Source organism: Macrobrachium nipponense, chromosome 14 (assembly GCF_015104395.2).
Source record: "Macrobrachium nipponense isolate FS-2020 chromosome 14, ASM1510439v2, whole genome shotgun sequence".
NCBI lineage: Eukaryota > Metazoa > Arthropoda > Malacostraca > Decapoda > Palaemonidae > Macrobrachium > Macrobrachium nipponense.
Genome location: NC_087207.1, coordinates 74,747,403 through 74,755,451, shown reverse-complemented (window position 1 = coordinate 74,755,451; position 8,049 = coordinate 74,747,403). Strand labels below are relative to the sequence as shown.

General features: G+C 34.8%; 1 long non-coding RNA gene across 1 annotated transcript; it reads right to left on the bottom strand.

Moving 5' to 3' along the window:
• Nucleotides 1-2,688: 2,688 nt before the first annotated feature.
• Nucleotides 2,689-3,933, bottom strand: LOC135226321 (uncharacterized). The gene is made up of 3 exons (XR_010317196.1): nucleotides 3,900-3,933; nucleotides 3,617-3,762; nucleotides 2,689-3,027 (listed from the first exon to the last, which is right to left on the bottom strand). It is a non-coding gene; the product is annotated as an uncharacterized LOC135226321 (long non-coding RNA).
• Between the last annotated feature and the right edge of the window lie 4,116 nt (nucleotides 3,934-8,049).

Genomic DNA, 8,049 nt, shown 5'->3' with positions numbered 1-8,049 from the left:
AAACACCAAACTTAATCCCCTTCATTATTCCAATAAACTAAGCAAAGCGTAATTGAAAGGAGGAGAGGTCATGGCTTGAGTTATACAAAGAAATTAAAATATCCTCAGATACGTAAATTAACATAAATATCTCGACTGGCGTTCAGCATTGATCCATGTTCAAATCCCAGTTTCCAATGGTATCTCTTTGGACTTATTCAAATATAAGACAAAATAAGACAGTTTGCGGTTAAAGAAAATAGATTTACAAAACACACCAACTACATATGATACTAAGGTTTTCAGAGAAGTATACTATATGAAAATTAAACATCTAAACAAAGGCTTTTGTATTTATAATGTCTTTTATGGAAAAACTAGATATGATTAATCTTGAAACATTAAAAATACCAGAGTTTACCAAATATTATGACACCGTTGCAAAAGTAAAAAAATAAAATCTTAAACACTACGCTACTGTTTCCTTCCTAAAGGTAAGGAGAAACCTTAATACAAAACGACAACGCTTTGTAAAAACTAACTCCTAGTTTTACATGCCCGATGCCCATGTAAAACTAAAGGCAACACCTGCCCTTGCTGCAAACACAAGTCCTAAGGAAAAAGTCGAAATATCTTTGGGTGAAATTTGAAAGTACTTTTACTTTAATTGAATATCTCTTTTACATACAAATTCCAGCGGTCCTTTCAACTGTGAACTTACAGAAATTAAGATAAACTTGAAAGAATACGGCTCCAGAGAGTTCTTTACGATTCATTAGTCGAATATGAAAGGAAACTTAAGTAATTAAAAACATATTTTCCAAAAATTAATTTGTTCAGGCCTAACGACATACTGTAGTATAAGCACGAACACAAAATCACACACTCGAGCTAGTTTTCTATAACAAAAGGTATCCAAGTTTATTTGTATTGAAGGAATCAGTATCATACGGCTGACTTAAGGACAAAAAACTATAGAATTCACTAGACACGTATTAAGACTTGGTTCATATCGGGATTCTTGAACCACACGGCTCTAAGCTCTAATATAATAAACCACGAAAATAGTTTGCAGATCAGAGACAAGCAGTGAGCTTGTTTACACTCCAACATCCAAGAACACCGCCTCAAAACTTTGCTGCTACGTCATTGTCTGCACGAATGACTCATTTTCAAAATCAAGATCTAATCAACAACATTGGGCCTAATTTAGGTCGAGCCGTTTTGAAGATCCAAAACGGCACTTCATCAAAACAGCCACCATGCTCGCTATAGAAACACTTACGCAGAACAAAGACACCTTCTGGTCTAATTATCCGATAATTATTGGTCATTTCAGCTTTTTAGTACATAAAAGGCACCTAGATTTCCTTTATAATTGAGAAATTGCCTAATCTAAATACTCCCGAATTTCCAAGAAGCATTACGTAATAAACGACACCGAATTGATGCCCACTTTCAACAAAGCAATAGTCTACTACCCTTCTTTCTTCACAAATTAAAAGTTCAAATACAGGAAGCTTAAAGCCCAAGGCTGTATTACGAACTAAAGGCCTGTCCACACGACCGGGCCTGATCGGCGGACCTCCACTCTAACGGGAACACTTGTCGGGCAAACAGTCAGATTGCCCGATGGGTCTTGTAGCAAAATCACTATGGTGGTGCCAGATAGCTTGAGCTTCGACCCTGGCAGACGTACGTTAACCATATACATTTCTTTTACCGAGCCATTCTTTGCACCATATCCTTTTCTTTCTCTTCTTTTTCATCACACACAAAGCAATTATCATGTTACACAAAATCATCATCTTTGCGGTAGGCACCATGTTTATCGTACCGCACTGAACACACTGGCATCGTCTCACCCGCGTGGACAACATTCACGGGTGAGCCCGGCCCGCCAGAATTGCCCGTACACCCCGGAGCACGCTCGTGTGGACAGGCCCTAAGACTTCTGTGATCTTAACTAACATTATCATTCTTGGACTCCCTTATGTTGGCTCAAAAAAAAAAAAAACTTCTATAGTCGAATGTCCTACGAGCTATTCATCAAAACCAGTTCTCTCATAAGAAGCTTTCTGCAAGCTGAAATACCAAGGGATAATACAAAGTACAGTGGTCGCGTCTAAGCGTAGTTTTGAATATGACAAAAATTAAAGTTTCCCTTCAAAAATGTCTCTGAAAATTCTTAAACCACATTATGGTTTAAGATCTTTATTCAAAAATAAATATTCACTTTAAGCTTGCTTATTATGAATTTAATACCAACTATTATCACATCCATATGCAGTGATTAGCGATAACCACAAATTATGTTCGTAAGCTTGCCATTACATCTAGTGTTCTCCACTCGATCTCTTAATTATAAAATCTTCCATATCCATTAGTTATTAGCGACAACCACAATGCATTCTTGTGCTTTCTTACCATCTCAAGGTGTTCTTTACTAAACCATTCTGAACTAATTAAAAATCCTCTTCGAGCCACATCACGTTACAGCGTATTTTCATGACACCAGTACGTCATTAAAAAAAAATAGCCATACTACTCTATTCAATGGTTCAGACTTCAGTTATTGAAGTTCCATACCCTAAGTAATACATACGTACACTAGAGTAGGATCCATACCATAAGTATTACGTACAATAGAGCATTTTTATTTTACAGAACTCCACATTTCAGATTTAAAAATGGGATTATTAATAACTGTTCAAAGTATCTATCCTTTAATTAACTACATAATACTAAAATAAACAATTTTTACTTATACCAATAACTTACTAGTAAGTACTTTGAACCAGAAATCCGAAGAATTTCAGTACTCCGGGAAATTTAAGAATTTTCTCATCAAAGAACCCAGCATGTGTAGTTTACCGAAGTCCAATCAGGATTTCCACGAATCATAGTATTCCGAGAAAGTTGAATAGGTTTCTCAGCATAGAATCCAGTATCTGTAGTAACCATTGCGCTGTAAATATCGAAAACGCCAGGCAACTTCTTCAATGCGGGGAATGTTCAACTTTAAATCCTGAAGACAAAGCACATAACCTGCCAAGGTTTCACGTATTAAGAACATTAAGAGTAAACATCTGATTAGTTCCTAAATGAAACCTGCAAAGACTGTAGCAGCAGCTGACAAGATTGAATGCTAAATCAAAGACAAAATAAAGATTAATTAAAACTTGGCAAACTTAGATATTTGAAAAAAACTAAAACTTAGTAAAATTTATGGAAAAACAAAATGTCAAGAACAATCTTTAAAGTTAAGTTACAGTTATCGAAATACTAATAAAAAATTGTAATAAAAAATTGTAAAGTTATTAATTTAGAAAATAAAAGATTAAGGACACAAACTTTATGTGAATACATTTTATGTAAAAAGCGAACAATTTATGCACTAAACTTTAATTTTATTTAACCCGTCCCGGCCAAAATGCTACACTAAAATAGAAATACCAAAAAGTTTAAAATAAAAATAAAAATAAATAACGTGCAAGCCCTCCTGTAGCGAACGGCAGGCAATCTGCCGCTCGTTACAGGAGACGTCCTTCCCCCATCAGGGGCTCCGCCCCTAATGGGGGAGGACTAGCTTGCTAAAAGTGGTTACGAAAGAATGACGACGCAAAATTATACTTGCCTTCTAATTCAGACGCAAAAATACTTCACCTAAACTCCCGCGAAGTCGTTAGACCAAACTCTTTCCAACGACAGGAATCCACTGGTGTCGAAAACAAACCGTCCCGTCGAGCATTCACAAATCGAAGAACACAAAATTAGCCACTTCTGAAATAAAATCACAAAAAATATAATAAAAAATGTAATAAAATACAATTACCACATTGACAATCAAAAACACAAAAAAAGTGAAAAAATTAGTCAAACACGGAAGTACCAATATACGTATGCATTAGAGCACAAACCTGTATGTGTCACTAGGTCACTCGCTGCCTACCACGACTATACTACCGCGATATGGACAGCTCAGCCGGAGAATACTTCACGAGGCGTGGCCAAGGACCGCGAAACACTACTTTGAACAGTTGAACTGATACCTTCTCGATTCGTTCTTGAAACTTCACTTGGCGGTGTTAGATACATAATAATGAATCGTTTTACAAAAATATAAATACATACTGTACATACTACACACACACACACACACACACACACACACATATATATATATATATATATATCTATATATATATAATATATATATGTGTGTGTGTGTGTATATATATAGCTATATATATATATATATATATATATATATATATATATATATATATATATATATATATATCACTATGTACTGTCGGCCAAAAAACTCGTGGCAGAGTTTCATAATTTTTCGTTCACCTGCCTGACGCACGATTCATGCTTCATTTATCTATTTTTCTTTTCAAAAATGGAAGAAATCATGTGTAATGACGTTAAAAAACAGTCACTGATATCTTAGAACATTATGTTAGTTATTGTGTAAAAACTATTTTCCATATAGCAAAATTGACGTGAACGAAACGAAGTGATAAAAAACGTCATATCACAACCATAGATATACATTAACAAATAGATAGGAGACATCCTATCCACTAGTAGTATCGCATAAACATAGTCCTTAAATTATCATTTCAATATTAAGTTCAAGGTATTGAATATTCCATTTGTTAAATTTTACAGAAAACATTGGAATCTCACAAAATGCTATCAAATTTAAAAACAAAAAGAAAAAAAATTAACAGCGTGAACCAGGCGACCTCACTCTATTGCTTTTGATATCATGTGCACGGGAATCTAATGTCAATGTGTCATTTATCGGTCTAAGAAACATCCCTCAATGAGCGAGAGTTATTGCACTGCATTCGGTGCAAGTTCCTGTTGGAGAGATATCAAGAAAGCTTAATAAACCAGAAAGAACCATACATAGATGAATAAAATTGTTTAAAAAACGGCAAAATTTAGAACATGGGCCTAGAGGTGGAACACCTCGAAGCACCACATGAGAGCAAGACAATACAGTAGTGGTAAATGTTGCTGAGCAGCATTCATTTGTGAACTTTGAATTCTAGTGCCTCGTCACGACATTGCTTATGACTGGTGTCTGATGAAAACTTAAGATGGAGAGGAAGAGATTTTTAAATCTACTCTTGAAGTCTTTGGTAGTTGTCTAATGAATAAGTCTAATGAATAAGCAAACATATCTTTGATGAATGAGAGATTCAGTTAGGCTTACTCTTTTAGTTTTGTTTTTTATCGGTAGCCAGTGAATACCACGGATAGGGAGGGAAACGGTTTCAATGCTGCATGCATTTTTTTCTTCAAAACCTAAAAGAATACGTTTTATTGGGAGATACTTTATTAACATCGGCCTAATCGTTCCATCACTCCTATACGCCACCTCCGCTCTCTTCTACATCTCAGGCGACTAGATCCGACTTCTCAGTTCTCACTACGAACTCCTCGTGAAAGCACCACTAATGATAACGGTTATTTTAAAATTCCCCGCACCGACACGGCGTCTTAAAATGCATGTTTATAAATTATTTTCTGTTCAAAGAAACTTTATCTTTCATTCCACAAAAATATGTGCATACACTCGTGTTACACCCTGAAGCCGTCAAAGAGCAACCCTTGATTAAAGGAGTAGGTTTTTCTTGAAAGAAAAAAAAAAACATATGAACTAGACTTAAACGAGAACGTCACCTTTCATATTTCTTATCCTTTCAGCTACTTATAATATGCTTATTGTAGTAGGTCTAGTAGGTATACATGTGAAACTAATTTGAATTAATTTCTATTTAGAAGAAATGAATAGTTACAAAAAAATCAACCTAAGAAAGCTTTAAGGAAAGTAAGCCTTTCTTAATGTATTCGTCAGTTTTGACTCCCACAGCTTTCCAAGGTGTCCAAATGAAACAGGATGATATGCAAGGAATTCGATAAAAAATAAGACTGAACTTATATTCGTTGATTTTCTTATGATTGCTTTTTGATTTTGAATAGCTAGGTCTGAGTTAATTATGTTAAGCAATTATTGAAAAGGATAAGAAGTAAGGCGAACATGGCTAATAAAACAAGAATAAGCGGGAATAGTCAAATCAAGCAGATTAATATATATATATATATATATATATATATATATATATATATATATATATATATATATATATATATTATATATATATATATATATATATATATATATATATATATATATATATATTGTCGATTTAAATATTCATTAATATTACGTATCCGAGAAAAGTATACTGCTGAAAATAGACCTAGGCAAATCATGTGGGAAAATCAGAAGTCCAATTTAGGCCCACTAAATGTGTCATGCAAATTATTTTATTGATCAAAGGACAAAATTAGTTTAACTAAACACAGTTTTCAAAGAATGTTAACGCCTTGATGTATTATTTATCGGCTGTAGGAGACGAAATGACAGCACCCCAGGTCTATTTTCAGCAGTAATACGTTGAGTCAAGACTCTAGCGACAGCAAAGCCAACCTCAAATCAAAATCTTCGGTATGCTGTCACGAAGTTAGAGTTGAGAATAAAATTAGAAATCGTGGACCCATCGGTATATATTTTCCTTACTTTGCAAAATAATTATCTTTAATACATGGAATAAGTCTACTCAATTCTAATGTAATTTATTTCAAGTATAGCACCTTTGATAGGAAATGTTATTTATTGTGAAGTAAATAATCTGGCACCTGCATATGGCAATATGTCCATAACGAACAATGAATTAAGAAACTACGCCAATTCTTCTTGTTGGCCGTCTGTACGTATATTTATATATGATAATAATAATAATAATAATAATAATAATAATAATAATAATAATAATAATAATAATAATAATAATAATATCGTTTATTTCAGCTCAGGGCCATATACACGAAATATACAAAATACAGACTGTAACATACACAATCTAGATACATTAGACAACATAAAAAATAAAGAATAATCGGTACTAATCCACAAAATAGCTGAGGTAGCATAAAAGATAGTAATCGTAATACTGGTAAAAACAGTAATAATATTGGTGAGAAAAAAAGGCATTAAGAGTTATAACAGTTAGTGCACAGATTATATAACTTAAATTTCAGCAAACGACCTAAGGTGGTTACAGTAGTCAGGTCCAGAGGGCTAAATACGGAAACTGAATGTAAAAAAATAAAACTTGAACTTGATAGTATTTACAGCAATAATGAAAAAGTAAAATATCAGCAATAAATATAATAATAATGACAGAATCTGCAGATGACATCTTGCCAATACAGAGATTAAGTCCTTTAGGGGACAATGGCCTCATTTTCCCATCTTTCCCACAATTTAGATCTTCTTGCTTTACTCCTTAGGATGCTTTGTATGAGCGAGTTGCTGCTGTTTCTTACTCGGGTTACCAGACTGGACATTGTTCGCCTTACAGTGATTTTTAAATTGTCCAGGTGGTTTTCTGTGAACATCTGTGTGGCGGAGTGGTAGCGGGAAGTGTTTGTGAGGCGTCTCAAAATGTCATTGTGCTTAACAGTGATACGTCTCATGTATAGTTCGTCCAGAGGGAACACCCATAGATACTGTAGCAGTACGGGCGGAAGAGCAGCAGTTTCACGTCTCGGTGACAGAAGGCAAACCTCCTTGCAATCATGTTGCATGTTGCACGTAGCTTACGACGCCTCTGTTCAATGTCTGCCGTATCTTTTAGGTCGTCGGTGATAATGTGACCCAAATACGGAAATCCGTGCACAGATTCCAGCCGATGGTGTCCGAGGAAAATTTGTGGTTCTGCAATATGCTTTAGCGATATCGGGATCAGCGACATGCACTGGGTCTTGGATTCGTTGTAAATGATATCAAATTCCTCTGGATATTGGCGGCAAGTGTCGATGAGTCGTTGGAGACCTTGCACTGATGGGGAAATCAGAACCATGTCATCGTGTGTGTATAAAAGGGTAGGTTATGGAAAACTCACAAATCAGAAATAGCCATCTATTAAGCTTTCAAGGAGACCATCTCCATCCGAAAGCTTAGGATAAAAGGAATATGAACTA